Raw genomic sequence first — 17,195 nt, 5'->3', positions numbered from 1 at the left:
CAGCCCTTGCCTCCCAGATAGCTGTGCCCCACTCTCGAGCCCGACCAGTAAGGAGTGATATGACGTAGGCAATCCGAGCTCTCTCTCTTGAGTATGTGTTGGGCTGGAGAGAGAACACAATATCACACTGGGTGAGAAAGGAGCGGCACTCAGTGGGCTGCCCAGAGTAACATGGTGGGTTATTAACCCTAGGTTCCGGAGACTCGGAAGACCAGGAAGTAGCTGGTGGCACGAGACGAAGACTCTGAAACTGTCCTGAGAGGTCGGAGACCTGAGCGGCCAGGGTCTCAACGGCATGACGAGCAGCAGACAATTCCTGCTCGTGTCTGCCGAGCATCGCTCCCTGGAACTCGACAGTAGAGTAGAGAGAATCCGTAGTCGCTGGGTCCATTCTTGGTCGGATCCTTCTGTTATGCAGGTGAATGAGGACCCAAAAGCGACTTAACGGAAACAGAGTCTTTATTCCAGTTTAGACAAAAGTGATAATCCTGGATATTATCTAGGTGAAAGCAAAACAGGAAAACAGAAATCCACTCGTCAGTAGAGAGGAATGACTGGAGACTCGACCACAGACTGCAGGTCGTTTAGGGAAGGCACCGGCCGTAGCTGACATTGACACCTGCTCACACGCAGCATCTGAAGAAGGTAAAACACGACAGGGCGTAACAAGGACACAGAACAGCGAACATCATACAAGGATCCGACAAGGACAGAAGCGGAAAACAGAGGGAGAAATAGGGGCTCTAATCAGAGGGCAAAAATAGGGGACAGGTGTGAAAAGAGTAAATGAGGTAGTTAGGAGAATGAGGAACAGCTGGGAGCAGGAACGGAACGATAGAGAGAGAGAGCGAGAGAGGGAGAGAGGGAGGGGGAGAGAGAGGGATAGAAAGAGGGAAAGAACCTAATAAGACCAGCAGAGGGAAACGAACAGAAGGGGAAGCACAAGGACAAGACATGACAATATATGACAAAACATGACAATCACGGTCGAATATGATACATAATAATACAATAATACTTTTTGTTGTGTGATTTGTTTTTTCTTTTCTGATGGATTAAACTGAAATTGCAACCAATCACGGCCAGTTGTGATACAGCCAACCTAACTAAGCAATACATTTGACAATAGAATTCTCCCCCTATCCTCCTTCTAAGGAAGTCTATTGTCCAGCTATCTGCTAATAGCCATAATGGCGCTATACAACATGACTGTTTGTGTTTTAAAGAGTATTTTCCAGTAAGCAACAATTTGTTTACCTTCATTAGACAACTTTGTTCCAATATTTCTGTCATTCAGTGATATTTATTCCCATAGTAATTTGTTATGGAGCCATAACTAAATAAACATAGGCATATTGAAAGAGTATTTTTATCATTATTTTATTAACGAAAGCATAAAGATGCCATTATTAGTTACATTGTTTGAGTTTGAATGTGCAGACTGGCACTAAGAACAGCTGGAATGTTTCCCTAGTCAGCGCCATTATTCGTGCAATGCCCCTTGAAGTGTTGCTCTGTGTTACCCAGTGGGGCGGGGTGGGGGTCCAAAAGCATAATCAGTGCTCTATCTCCCCCATGTGCTGGTCTGGAGCAATGAAGTGGGGACGCAGGGTATCGTACTATACCACAAATTACCTCTAAATCCCGCATCATAATCACAACACTTTTAGTTGAGCAACCACTGTCTTAGCCATATACCCACTTTTTTTCCCAGTGGGCATTGCGTATACTCATTTCTTAATACCTACTGATGCGTATCAAAGTAGTGTAGTGGAGGTGTACTACTTATGAATTATTATATACCATAAAGAATGCACAAGGGAGCCTACACAATCGCAAAGCACATGAAATATATTCACATGTAGTTTCATAGGAATATAATTTGGGATGCACTATTTCAGTTTCAATGACTCAATATTCTGGACAAGAATGGATGAATGTAACTAAGGCTGGGAATGTCAATACAATCAAACTAGCAAGGGCAATGATCATAAGTCAGTCATAATGTGGCTAATAGGCTAGCATATCTTTTTATGTAGCAAGCTAAAAACACAGAGCTTAACATTAGCTAGGCTAACCATTGGAGGAGTGGCTTAGTGACTAACTTTTTCCCCTTCATTGCATTTTTTGATGGCTACACACAGCTAGAGATGCACGTCATTTGGTTAGCTAGCAAGAACTTGAATGACTGTTATCCACTTAGCATATCTTTTAAGGTAAAAGCTTAGCAGACACTCTTATACATAACAACTTACGATTCCCATGGGGTGAGTGCAAATATTTCCATACTGGTCCCCCATGGGAATCGAAACCACAACCCTGGCATTGCAAGCTCCTTGCTCTACCAACTAAACTACACAGGATCTTGTCTTGTGTGTTCACAAATTCTACTCCGATTTCAGAGCACTCTCATCTGAGTGTGCAAGAGTGCGGAACATGATGAATTTACAAACGTGCAAAACCCGCTGAATATGACCGGTGTCAGTAAACGTAGACAGAAAAAACATAATAGTTAGTCAAGAATGCTCTGACCAGTAAAATGGTCAGAGTAAGGAGTACTCTCATTTGTGTCTGGAAGCAGCTAGCTAGCCAACTTTAACCGGTTAGCTTGGGTGCTTGGTTGGGACAAGCATGCATTGACAGGCAAGCTTCAGAAGGACGAGGAGTCTTCCTGAAAACATTTTAGAGGGTTTATCTAATGTTCCTTCTTTAGATTTTAGATCATCTTGCTCTGGCTAGCATTAGTTGTTCATCTTGTTGTTGATGATGTACATAACATGTTATTTGATCAATAGGACTGTGAAGTTCCCAAATGGAAGAGGACTCCTGTGGTGGTGACGGATTTTCAGAAATCCAATCAGATACATGTTGTGGCTTTTGGCGAATCTGTTCTAATGATCTAAAGTTGCGCTCTTGTAATTTCTGGTAAACACACAGTCCAGTTCAAAGTGAATGATGGCAGGCCTGTGTGGCAAATGGCTTGTTATAAATGTCTAATGTAGCTCTGATTGGCCTTATCACACCAGTCTGTGTAAACTCCGGTCCTGGACATGACAGATGTTTTTGTTTGGTGTTATTTACTGCAGTGTCTATTAAATTGTTCAAACGCTTTCTCTTTCTGTGTTGCTATATAATTTTCACAAATGCCTTAGTATACATAAATTGCAAACATTCTAGGAATTTATGAAAACGTGAAAATTACCATATCAAAGTGGTCGAAGTGTTTTAAAAAGGGTAATATTTTTCCTGTTGCTAAAATGCTGGCACTTTAAATGCAACAATGTTTCACGCTCATAAGCTATTTTCAAAGAGATGGCTAACAACAGCAAATGCTCTGCAATACAAAACACAGTTCCACCCACCAGATGATGATCATCAACTTAACTTCTTGTTGAAAGTTATTCTTGAAAAGGGAGAAGCTAAAAAATTAGCAACAACTTCCTCTTCCCTGCTGCAGCCACTGCAAACTGTCCGGCAACAAAAGCTAGCTTTCTAGACCATGGGAAAACTACTGCTCGCTATTGTGTAGTGACCTGTCTGCCTTCAGGAAGATGGTCCCACCCATTAAGTCAAAATACGATTGGTTGATTCCACTGTCACTCCAAAATTTTGCCCTAATAACTAGCCTTTAACTAGCTTCTGATGGCCTAGCCAACTTAGCTAGCTGACTTAGCTAGCGGACAGCTAGCTAGATTTATCTCCTCAGAGACCAGCAAAGAAATATCCTGATTGGATCTTTTTTTTCTAGTCAGTGTTAACCTTTTCCTTTCCAACAAAAACTGAAGAGCATCAATGAAAAGAATATCATTTTCATTACCATTATTATTATTATATTATTATAATCATTATTTTATAAATCGTTAGTCCATCTCTGAAGGCATAGAAGGCCCATTTTCCCTCAGCATGCATTTTGTCACTATTTTGAATGTCTAAATAATCTAGATGTTGATCTGAAGTCTGAACACAGAAATAGTGGACATTTTGAACTCTTATTATGGTGGTGATTTGACAAAATTGCAATCATGGTCTTGAATTGGATTCACATTTTTCTGGCCTCGGCCTTGACTCGGTCTCGGTCTTGACTCGCCCCACCTCCGTTCTTGGTCTTGACTCGGTCTCACTTTAGGTGGTCTCGAACACAACACTGACAGACACACACTACATATGTTCACACACACAAAACACACACACACACACACACACACACACACACACACACACACACACATGCATATTGATGCCACAAACACACACACATTCACACATAGACACACTTTTACACTTTCTGCTACTCTATTTATAATGTATCCTTATTGCCTATTCATTTTTACCTCTACCTACATGTACATATTACCTCAATTACCTTAATTAACTACCTCGTACCCCTGCACATTGCCTAGGCCCCGGTACTCCTTCTATGTAGCCTCATCATTGTTATTTTATTGTGCTACTATTTCCCTTTATATTTTGGAAAGGTTTCTTACTTTTTAACTCTACATTGTTGGCAAAGGGCTCGTAAGTGAGCATTTACACGGTATCGTCTACACCTATTGTATACGGTGCATGTGACAAATACAATTTGATTTGATTTGACAAATGAATACGCACTCACACACCTTGCGTTGAAGGCTTCCTATCCTTTCTGTGTGCTCCTCAGACCCCTTCTCAAGTGCCAGATGCCTGCTGCACTTCTGAACTTCACCTCTCTCTCTCTGGCTATATGTAAAGACCAGATTCAATGAAGAATAGTCTGAATGATTATCAAGTGCTTGTCAAATTGTGAATGAAGGAATGAAGTGTGGACGGCCTGTGCAAGAGACAGAGCAGAGCTCATGCTTTTCAAAGCTATAAAATCGGACTGTAGTTTAGACACAGCCAGATCAACAGTTGGGGCAATAGGATACGTAATAGTATCATCCGCATAAATATAAGGTTTACCATTTTTAATAGATTGGTGTTTATATAAATAGTGAAGAGAACAGGTCCCAAAATCAACCCCTGTGGTACACCTTTATGTACTTCAAGAAATTCAGACTTTACCTCATCCATCACGATGGCCTGAGTTCTGTCACTAAGATAATCATTAAAACCAAGAACAGCCGTCAGAGCTCAGGCCTATCGAGGACAACTTATTCAGTAAAAGAGCATGATCAACAGCATCGAAAGCTTTTGACAGGTCCACAAACAAAGAAGCACATTTAATTTGAGTTATCCAGAATATTTGGATTTGTCTGCATAGCCCAGATCCTGATGTAATCCAGTTTAGGAAATGAGCTCCTAATGTTCAGATGCATCAACACAAGACCTTTACGAGTCACATGGCAACTCCAACTCAAACAAGCTATGTTCAACAGGCGGTTGCAGGCCCTGTCTGATGGTTGACATTGATATAGTTGGTACGGCTATAAGATTACATAGAACCGCACCATTTGGTCTATCCCCATTAGTAATAGAGGAAGGAGAAGAAATTGGAATTACTTTTCCAAGATCAGCACCATAGGGCCTGAGTCCGCAGCCAATAACAATATGAATAACTCTCAGAGTAACCAATGATGGAATGTTATAAACTAATTTACATGGGCTTTGGCTGCTATCGTGCAACAGCCCAAACCCTCTACATGATTTGAAAACCCGAGGGGGTATTCAACTTTATGGAATTCACATTTGAACTAAAAGCACTGGGTGAGCAAACCACAGTGGGTTCCTCTTTTGAGCTAACAATAGCAGATCTAAGAGTGGAGTTCAGCTGACAACACCCCTGGCAGTACAGACAACAGTACAACGATAACGCTTAGAGAGGATGGGAGGTATTACCGAAACGGGGCTTGGTCTGTTTCTGAGTCAACAACTTAACGCAGCCTTGAAATATGAAGTGAGGGTCCAGGCTCTTAGGTATGTAGGCTATGCTTAGAAGCCAGGAGATGCTAAATGTCTTTCTGTTAATTAACGGTCAATTACCGTGAGACTGGCAGTTATTTGCATGACAATCACCGGCTGACAAAATGTGGGCTCTGCACTTGGCATGGTGAGGAGGTGAGAAGAAGGTGAGGAGGTCGCTTGTCTTTCTTTCCTCTCGTCTCTTTTCCTCTCACCTCCTCTCTTTCGCTTCCCACTCCTCTGTCAGATCCCTAATTTCCTTATCCAAGTGTTGGAATCCCTCAGATCCTTCTCCCGATCCGGTTGCGTTTGGCCCAACCCAACGTGCTTCACTTTGTTTTGTGGGATTTGTGGGTGTTTCGTTTAGGCCTGTGTAATTATGAGCTGTGTGTGTGTGTGTGTGTGTGTGTGTGTGTGTGTGTGTGTGTGTGTGTGTGTGTGTGTGTGTGTGTGTGTGTGTGTGTGTGTGTGTGCGTGCGTGCGTGCGTGCGTGCGTGCGTGCGTGCGTGCGTGCGTGCGTGCGTGCGTGCGTGTGCCTGCCTTCATGGTTGCCCCACATCCCGCTTCACCACAGCCACAGCTGTGTGTGACAAACACCAAACACTGGGCCCAGCCCTTAGGCCACCCTCTCCTGGGTTAGTCTGTTTGTACACCTGGCACCAAATACATACATCTTCTACCATGGACAATACCACCACCTCACCCTCTCCCCCCCAACCCTCTCCCCCTATACAGTCTGTAAGTCCACCAGCTAGCCACCGGCTAGTGTTTGGCTAGTTGTCTCACCAAATGACCCTCTGTTTTGCTTGTACACAAACAGTGGCCCAACTGCCACCCCCGCTCTATTGAAAAGAAACTGGGCTCACCTGTGACACTATCAGTCGCTGTCAGCCTCAGTGTCCACTGTGTGTGTTTTGAGTGGGCTCTGCCGATTCACTGGCAGCATTGTGAGTATAAACCTCTCAACAAGTTTAGGATTTACTGTATGGACAGGACTGCTGTCAAACAAGCTCCCCCATCTCATCTCATCTCCTACTCTTCAGGCAGGCATATGGATCTATCTCAAACCAACCTTGTGACGCTCCTCCTCCTCAGTATGTTTGGTCAATGTGGTTTACAGTTGACATGGAGATGGGCTGCCGAATGGTACCTGACAAACTGGGGTTTCCACTAAAACTCTTCTCTTCTCATTTTTCCACTTTTTTACTGTTGTTCAATTATTTTTATTTAAATGTATTTGGGTTCATCCTTATATTCTAAATCAACTGATATGGCAGCTTAATGACTTAATTTTTTTTTAGCATTGGGATAACATTGTGCCACCAGTAAGAGTAGTAACACCAATGAGACATGTTTGGTTATTGAGGAAACGGTTAAATGGAGGCCACAGATGTCAAATCTAAGGTCTTTAATCATTTACTAAAGTGAAATGATTTAAACAATTCTCACAATGTTATATCCCTTCATTTAAATTGAGTAACACCAAGTCGCCCGTTTGGATTTAGACATACAGTGCATTTGGAAAGTATTCAAACCCCTTTACTTTTTCCATATTTTGTTACGTTATAGCCTTATTCTAAAATGGATTAAATAGTTCCCCCCCCCCTCATCAATCTAATCAAAATACCCCATAATGACAAAGCAAAAACAGTTTTTTAGAAAATCTTGCAAATTCATTAAATATAAAGAACAGAAATACCTTATTGACATAAGGATTCAGACCCTTTGCTTGAGAAAAAATATTCTCTGGTCTGATAGAAACAAGATTGAACTATTTGTTCTGAATGCCAAGGGTCACATCAAGAGGAAACCTGGCACCATCCCAATGGTGAAGCATGGTGGTGGCAGCATCATGCTGTGGAGATGTATTTCAGCAGCAGGGCCTGGGAGACTAAGTACAGAGAGAGATCCTTGATGAAAACCTGCTCCAGAGTGCTCGGGACATGAGACTGGGGCGAAGGTTCACCTTCCAACAGGACAACGACCCTAAGCACACAGCCAAGACAGCACAGGAGTGGCTTCAAGACAAGTCTCTGAATGTCCTAGAGTGGCCCAGCCAGAGCCCGGACTTGAACCCGATCGATAATCTCTAGAGAGACCTGAAAATAGCTGTGTAGCGACGCTCCCCATCCAATCTGATAGAGCCTAAGAGGATCTGCAGAGAAGAATGGGAGAAACTCCCTAAATACAGGTTTTAGTGTCATCCACAAGTAGACTCAAGGCTGTGGTCGCTGCCAAAGGTGCTTCAACAAAGTACTGAGTAAAGGGTCTGAATACTTACGTAAATGTTTGATATTTGCAAACATTTCTTACACACAGTTTTTGCTTTGTCATGATGGGGTATTGTGTGTAGGTATTGTGTGACAAGGAAAACAAACAATTTTATCCATTTTAGAATAAGGCTGTAACGTAACAAAATGTGGAAAAGGTTAAGGGGTCTAAATACTTTCCGAATGCACTGTACCAAATTATCAATGGAATCCTCAAGGTTATGACATACTAAAAGGGTGTGATTAGCTAATACTTTTCTTTAGTGCAGACCCCTCCCCCGATAACAGCTTCCCAATGGAGGGAATGCTCAAGGTCCTTGTATATCTTTGTAATGAGTCATTTTCAATGCGGAAACACTATTGACATACAACTGATGGATAGACATTATACAAGTAAAAAAATATATGTATTTTAATAGTCTTCTTTATTTGTATTTATTTATACAATATATGGAATACTTGTAACTTTCCAGAGTTCAAAATAATAGATAGATATGGCTAAATCCCCAAAACATGCCACTACAACTCTAGACATAACTACTGGGACAAGCCAATTTGCTTCTTATAAGTACTTTAAACAATGCATAAACGTTATGTTTTGTAGTATAACGGATGTTTTATCATTAATAGACAGTTCAATATCAACAAAAGCATGTATAATGCTTAACTATTTGTCATTTTAAAGTGTTTTTCATGGACACAAATGCCACTGCAAATCAAGAACGACCTGGCTACTCAACCACTGCTGTCACATGGGCCTCTATTAGCAGTGTCACGATACAGTCTATAATGACCAATACAGACGAACCTGAATTGAGCTGACTCCAACCGAAAATAAATCAAATTGAATCTCATCAGATTGATTCAAATCGAGTTACAGTGCAAACTCAACTCAGCCTAGAGTCTGCTCTTCTGCATACTCTTTGTTACATGGACACAAGCTGTGTCCCCCCCCCCCCCCCCCCCGTCCTTCCTCCCCTCCCATCCCTAAAGTCTGCAAAACACTACAGTGAATACTGTAGTATACTGTAGTATTTATAGTTATCTATAGTATACATACTGTAATAAAATACATCTGTAGTATATACTATAGTAATTAACTTTGTTTTTACAGATTGTAGTATACTGTAGTATTTACTCTAGTGTAATGTGGACTGTAGTACAGTGCATTCAGAAATTATTCACACCACTTGACTTTTTCAACATTTTCTTGTGATACAGCCTGAATTTAAAATGTATTTATAGTGGCCTACACACAATACCCCATAATGTCAAAGTGGAATTATGTTTTCAAAATGTTTACAGGCATGCAATCGCTTGAGCAGAAATATCTCGAGTCAATAAATATTCAACCCCTGTGTTATGGCAAGCCTAAATAAGTTCAGGAGTAAACATTTGCTTAACAAGTCACATAATAAGTTGCATGGACTCAGTCTGTGTGCAATAATAGTGTGTAGCCCTTTCCTGTAGTCAAATGATCTAGTGGCCTCATAAGTGGAATGCTATTAATATACATTATTACAAAAAAACATGACGAAATTTTTGTGTTTCTATGTCAAACAGTTTTGGTATATTTCAGTCTTCTGTGATGCATATAATGTTTAATATTGGGATACAAACTCAAAGTTGAATACATTTCAACTCTATATCTGAAATGCTACAGGTGTATTCTTTTTTTAAGCCCATTCTAACTGTAGTATTTTCTATAGTATTCCACAGTACCCTACACAATTATACAGTAAGTACTTTACATTATCAGTGGATACTACATTTTGTTGTATAGTATACAACAGTTTTCTACAGAATTCTATAGTAAGTATTGTAATATAGTCAAAGCCCAGACCTCAATCCAATTGAGAATCTGAGGTATGACTTAAAGATTGCTGTACACCAGCGGAACACATTCAACTTGAAGGAGCTGGAGCAGTTTTGCCTTGAAGAATGGGCAAAAATCCCAGTGACGAAATGTGCCAAGCTTATAGAGACATACTCCAAGAGACTTGCAGCTGTAATTGCTGCAAAAGGTGGCTCTACAAAGTATTGAGTTTGGGGGGGTGAATAGTTATGCACACTCAAGTTTTCTGTTTGTTTCACAATAAAAAGTATTTAGCATCTTCAAAGTGGTAGGTATGTTCTGTAAATTGGGTGATTCAAACCACCCAAAAATATATTTTAATTCCAAGTTGTAAGGCAACAAAATAGGAAAAATGCCAAGGGGGTTGAATACTTTCGTAAGCCACTGTATAGTAAACTGTAGTATTCCTTCACGTGGGTCTCTCCCTTGAGGTTACAAATTATTTGAATTGCATCCAAAGCAAGCAAGCAGAAATGCAAATTCAGATTACACCCCCCTCAACACAGACAGAAACGCATACGCACATACAAACACAAACACATTCTCATACACACACACACTCAAATTCTAACTCTAAAAATTCTCACTGTATTGCCCTCCATATCTAACTAACACACATACACACACAGAAACACACTAGCATTCACAAACAAACATTCACCGTATCAAATACACACACACAAACATAAACACCCGGCTTGGGTCATGATGGCCCTGTGGTATACAGGGAAGAGAGGTAAGCAGCTCTAACACACAACTCCAAGCACTGTACAGTCTCCTAATAATATTATTATTGTTGTTTTTTATTTACCTTTATTTAACTAGGCAAATCAGTTAAGAACAAATTCTTATTTTCAATGATGACCTAGGAAAAGTGGGTTAACTGCCTGTTCAGGGGCAGAATGACAGATTCGTACCTTGTCAGCTTGGGGGTTTGAACTTGCAACCTTCCGGTTACTAGTCCAACGCTCTAACCACTAGACTACCACTAGGCTACCCTGCCGCCCCTGCTGCTGCTGTTGTTGTTGTTGTTGTTGTTTATTATTATTATTTTATTATTATTAACTCTATTGTCATGACCACCTGTTCAAAAAAACAGCTCACCAATATAAGATACAGCATGATACAGTTCTATTTCATACACAGGTTGGTAGCTGCAGAGCCCTACCAGGACATTGACAGTATGTACAGTAAGTAAGTGAATGAGGAAAGAGAGCGAGTTTGGTTTGCTAAGGCTCGAGTGTCTCTCTCTGTCAGTGTTCCTCTAATCCAGCCCAGACTCAGTCAGGTTTATGCTCCAGCTCCCATCCCAGTCATTCCACCGGTGCAGGCCCTAAATGGATTACACACCTAGTTTCTGCTGTATAATCTCTCTGCCAGGTCACAGGATAAAGGGACCCATTCACACGCAGTTCACACACAGATTGGAACCTATGCTGCAGTGGTACATGCGCACTGGAAGCAACGGCCCAGACCGCTAGACCGACCTAGGCCACTCATGCACGCACGCACACACACACACACGCACATGCGCACACACACACACACATCCACAGCTCCTTTCCCAGCCGTGCAGAGCCTGAGCCAGTCATGGAAGGATGCTAATCTGTTAGCGCTTGGCTGTTCTGCATGGGTTCAGGTGTTGGCGTTTGTGGGTAGCAGTTCTGCGGTCGCTAACCCTGTTCCGCAGCTTAGCTCAGACTGACATGACAGAAAGCTATGCCTGCGGGGGGAGGAGTAGGGTGGCAGGATCCATCTCCAGCGAACAATGGGGGTTTATTGAAGAGTGGGGAGGTGGAGGGAGGTAGTGACGGTGGACAGGAGGGAGAAGGGGGAGGGTGAAAGTCCCGATTGACATATCAGAAGTGAGAAAGTGTTTGTTTAGGGCTGCTGTATCGGTCGCTGCTGCTTGATCGTTGTTGTGAGCTGTTGATAACTCAAGAGGAGTCAGAGGATCTGAGCACAGACAAAAAGAAAACCCTGCACACAGCTATTCTCAGGGTATAGGAAACCCCTTCAACACAGACAATATGTGCTTGCACACTCTTTCTATTACCTTGTGTCATGTTTCAAAATTGCATACTGTACAGAATTGAATTGTATACTTCCCATCCACAATTTCAAATGGTATTTTCTGTCAGGGAAGGGTTACCCCAGCAGGCATTGCTGTGAAGAGAGGAGGAAGTGGTTAACGGTAGAGCTGGCCCTTTATCTGAAGAGGTCCTGCCTGCCTGACTGGCTGTGCTACTGCATGAGTAATGCTGAGCCATGGTGCCATGACACTGTGACAACCACAGAGGGGCGGGAGGGAGGGATAGGAAGCAGAAGGATGAAAGGGGACTGTGTGGGTAGAGAACAAATATAGACGAGGCGAGGGGGAAGGGGGATTTGGATCAAGCGAAGAAACCCAAATTGAGAAATGGAGGGTAGAGGAGAGAAAGGGATGGTGATAGGAAGAGAGAAGGCTCAGCAGTTGTGCCTGCCAGCAGCTCGTTACAGAGTGTCACCGGAGTATTGCATCAGTGCTACAGGGACGCTCACATTGCAGGATGACATCACCTTATAACGGCTCGGCTCGGCTCTGCTGCGGACAGGAGATCCAAACACACCGTCTGTCTGCCACCCCAGAGAGAGAAAAAGAGAGAGCGATAGAGAAAGAGGGTTTGGGGGCGGATGAGAAGGATAAAGGTGAGGAACAAGGGTGCAGACTAAAGATAGAGGGAAAGAGAGAACAGGGGAGAGAGATTTGGGTTGTCGAAAGGGTGGGGGTGGGGTGTAGCGGGGGGGTACTGCCTTGTCCGGACTGCTTTCGCTCTCTCTCTCTCCCTGCTTGGCACTGTAACTGGCTGATGCACTAACAGAGATGGAGGGGAGAGAGAGGAGGGGGGTCGACTCATTCCACTCCACTGCGTTATTAACACTTTGGTGCCGGGGTCTAGTTTTGGTGGAAGAGCTGCATACGCCATGCATGCCTAACAGGAGACTCGCCGTCCGGTTCTCTGGTCGTTGCCTATTCAGACAGTACCGGGAACTGAGGCTGGGTTTTCGCACTGAATTAGAGCAATGCCTGGAAACTTCCAGACGGTGCAGCTAATTGGTTAGCTCGTGTTAGTGCACACATGACTCCGAGCTGGCTGGGCTGGCTGGCTGGCTGGCTGGCTGGCTGGCTGGCTGGCAGATTTCTCCCACAGTGAGTGTCAGTTGGACAGACAGACTGGACAGGCAGCTTTTTTGACAATCAGGCTCGAATCTGTTAGGTCTGAAATGCATCAAAGAATCAAAAGATGCAACGTAATGTTTTCTTTAACCTCTAAGCCGTCTATAGCCCATAAGAACACATTGAGTAATACATTCATAAATGTCAAAAAAATAGATAAATCATAAGGAATAAGGTTTTGAAGTGTCTTCCCTATATCTAGGGTACATAAGAAAGCTCATTTTGTTTTTTTAGTACATATATTTACCCCCTTGTTTTTGTTGGCACAAAACTACCACCATACTTCCATTCATTTGTATGGGTTACCTTCAGATGAGTCCCATGACACTTGTGGGTGTCGTAGAGCAAAACAGAGAACATCGTGTTCGTTAGAGTCCTCCCATTCCACAGTGGGGTCATATTAGTTTATAGGCCAAAGCGTTCGGATGCTACAGATGTTTCCGTGAGATGACCAATTTGTGGGATGTCTTATGGTCTGAGATGCAGTCTGAAAATCAGATATCTCTATCTTAAACTACCTGATTTTTATTGGGATGTTTTTTAAAAATGTTGCTTAGATTGACTCTTAAGGATCCAATGAAATATCATATTCTCGATCATAAACATTATGACTTCCTCTATTCTTAATCAGAATCCGCTTGAACTGTATTTGAACCCTCTGTCCCATATTGTAGGTCAGAAATATTCTGTAGGGGGGGAGGTTCATGGCCTTTGCTGAGGCAGATATCTGATGAGACAGATTCAACTTGCATGATGATGTCAGAGTCAGATTGACACTCATATTTTAGTTTGTTCATACACTTCTGTGGTTCTCCAGAGAGGGCATTATATACACTGAGTGTTTTATGTCCAATAGAGTGTTTTATGTCCAATAGAGTGTTTTATGCCCATATAGTGATGTGGCTCCATTCGGGGAGTGCTTCTTCACCATATACACTGACTGTATTAAACATTAGGACCACCTGCTCTATCCATGACATAGACTGACCAGGTGAATCCAGGTGATAGCTAGGATCCCTTATTGATGTCACCTGTTAAATCCAATTCAATCAGTGTAGATGAAGGGGAAAAGACAGGTTAAAGAATCATTTGTAAGCCTTGAGACAATTGAGACATGGATTGTGTGTGTCTGCCATTCAGAGGGTGAATTGGCAAGACAAAATATTTAAGTGCCTTTGAACAGAGTATGGTACTAGGTGCCAGGCGCACCTGTTTGAGTGTGTCAAGAACTGCAAAACTGCTGGGTTTTTCCACACTCAACAGTTTCCTGTGTGTATCAAGAGTGGTCCACCACCCAAAGGACGTCTAGCCAATTTGACACAACTGTGGGAATCGTTGGAGTCAACGTGGGCCAACATCCCTGTGGAAAGCTTCCGACACCTTGTAGAGTCTACGCCCCCACGAATTGGGGCTGTTCTAGGGGCAAAAGGGGAGTGGAGGGAAGAGAAACAGGGAGTGGGGTAACAACTCCAAAATTAGGAAGGTGTTCCTAATGTTTTGTACACTCAGTGTACATAGGCAGTATGGCCCTCTCCACATGTTCCCTGCAGCTAGCAGCCCATGGACGCTGTTACTGCTGCTGCTCTGACATACGGTACACACAAATGGGCCGAACAGACATACACGCACGCAAACACACACTATTAGGTAACCCTGAATCCTGTATGGCTTATGCAACTATTTTATATAATATTGTATATTACTGCAGAGGGAGACAGAGAGAGAGAGAGAGAGAGAGAGAGAGAGAGAGAGAGAGAGAGAGAGAGAGAGAGAGAGAGAGAGAGAGAGAGAGAGAGAGAGAGAGAGAGAGAGAGAGAGAGAGAGAGAGAGAGAGAGAGAGAGAGAGAGAATCTAATGATGTCTGTAAAAAATAAAGGGATAATCATCAAACCCTTACAGTGGAGGGAAAGGGAACAGGAAGCACAATCATTCCTTTGGATTTGGACACTGTAATATTATCACAACTTTCAGACATAATATATGCAAGACCGCCACAGCGTCTTATGCAACAGTTCCCTTTCTGTGTGTGCTCTGGCTCCCCTGCTCTAGAAAGGTCTATGTTTAGCGCAGGACTATGGAACAGCCTATTCGTGTCTACGGTTAAATTGCACTTTCCACTCTACTTATTACAGTTACAGACAAAATATGAAAGCGCTAAGGGCAATGGATAATCAGCACAGAAATAGCACCGTCAGAATGATGTGTCATGTGGCAAGCAGACTGCGGTCACATCAGTGTGCAGCTTCCCCCCTTCCATCTCTATGCATGGAGCGGTTTCCAAATCCTCAAGGCAATCATGTACCTTTCAAACTTCAACAACCCAACTTAAAAGTCTGCCTTTTTTTGTTAATTTTTTTTTGGAGGGGATTGGGCATTGGTTAGCTTGGTTTTGCACTGTAGCCAGGCAGATTAGGATCTCTCTCACGGCTGCTTATGCCTGCCGTATGGCTTTGAGCCGCACAAATGCACAATCTACTGGGTTTTAACACAACGCACATACACTGTACACACACACACTCGCACAGAGCAGTGGAATCACTGTTGACGACATACGCTGGGGACTTTGACAGGCAGAGCTGCTGTACCTAACTGGAGTGTCTTTCTGTAACACTGATCTGTTGCAGCACATGCACACTGAGACAGGGGCCATGAAACCATGCGAAGAAATCCGGGCTGAAAATCTGCTAACACACACACAGATAGAAAAGGTTTCTAAATGTGATTTGGTCCCATAGGCACCCAGTTAATCTCTGTCAGTCTGGACCTCCCTTTTTGGCATTTTAGCTTTTGTGTACAAAACCGGGGGAAAAAAACAGATAAATTCATTTAAATGATTACGTTAAAAGGTTAGAAGAGTTCCAGTCTTGCGTAGATGTTGTATTTCAGACACATCCACTGATATGTCAAGACGAGATTAAAACTTGTTTACTGAACTCTATAGTCCTAAAGCAGGCCTACGTTTTAAATTGTTTATTAAAACATACCTTTATTTAAGACCTTTTGGAATAACTCTCTTATTAGATGCTGCATCATCACATTACAGCGCTTCACTAGGCGCTGCTGCGTTTCTATGTCTACAGAAGTAACAAAACCAACACCTGAGTCCCAGAGGTCATCTGTGGTTACACACACACACACACACACACACACACACACACACACACACACACACACACACACACACACACACACACACACACACACACACACACACACACACACACACACACACACACACACACACACACACACACACACACACACACACACACACACACACACACACACCACCTGTGTAGCAGATGCTTGAGAGAAGCCAGAATCACAGGATGGCAAATACACATCCCTGACATCCCTGACTGACACTCCTAACACATGATCTCAGAAGAATTAGTTGTGGAAGGGAGGAGGCGAAGAGGGGTAGTTCTCACACAAACACACACACACACACACACACGTATTCATACTGCTGCTGGTGATTATTATAAATACAGTATGCAAATGCCGGTGTGATGCCTCTCCCGTCTATTATTCATGAGCTTCAGAGGGACCCCGTCCTGATGCATAGATACAACACAGCAGATGATTCTAGTTTCCCAGGGCTCCTGTGGATTACCATGCATGGCAGAGGCAGTTCCCGTGTCATTGTTACCCTTTCATCTGTCCAGCCTGGCCTGTGTGGCACCACCCCACCACAGATAGAGACAGTGTCAATTAAAACACTTTGACATACTTGACAGAGAGGAGCTGTGTGTCCGTCATTAGCCATCTGGGGTGGGGAACTGGGGGACTCCCCCCCACACACACACACACACACACACACACACACACACACACACACACACACACACACACACACACACACACACACACACACACACACACACACACACACACACACACACGCGCGCCAATCAGCCCCACCCCCCATGTTGTACCATATGTATAACATAGTGTGTGTTTTGTGTCTGGCCAT

The 17,195-nt window shown here is 43.0% G+C and overlaps 1 protein-coding gene across 1 annotated transcript in view; it reads left to right on the top strand.

The window, feature by feature from the left end:
• The window catches only part of LOC124038008 (phosphatidylinositol 3-kinase regulatory subunit gamma), a 296,718-nt gene that overhangs the window by 231,121 nt on the left and 48,402 nt on the right, over nt 1-17,195 (top strand). The gene's annotated exons all lie outside the window — the stretch shown is intronic.

The sequence above is a fragment of the Oncorhynchus gorbuscha genome, linkage group LG06 (genome assembly GCF_021184085.1).
Source record: "Oncorhynchus gorbuscha isolate QuinsamMale2020 ecotype Even-year linkage group LG06, OgorEven_v1.0, whole genome shotgun sequence".
Classification (NCBI taxonomy): Eukaryota; Metazoa; Chordata; class Actinopteri; order Salmoniformes; family Salmonidae; genus Oncorhynchus; species Oncorhynchus gorbuscha.
This window is presented reverse-complemented; position numbering and strand designations above follow the sequence as displayed.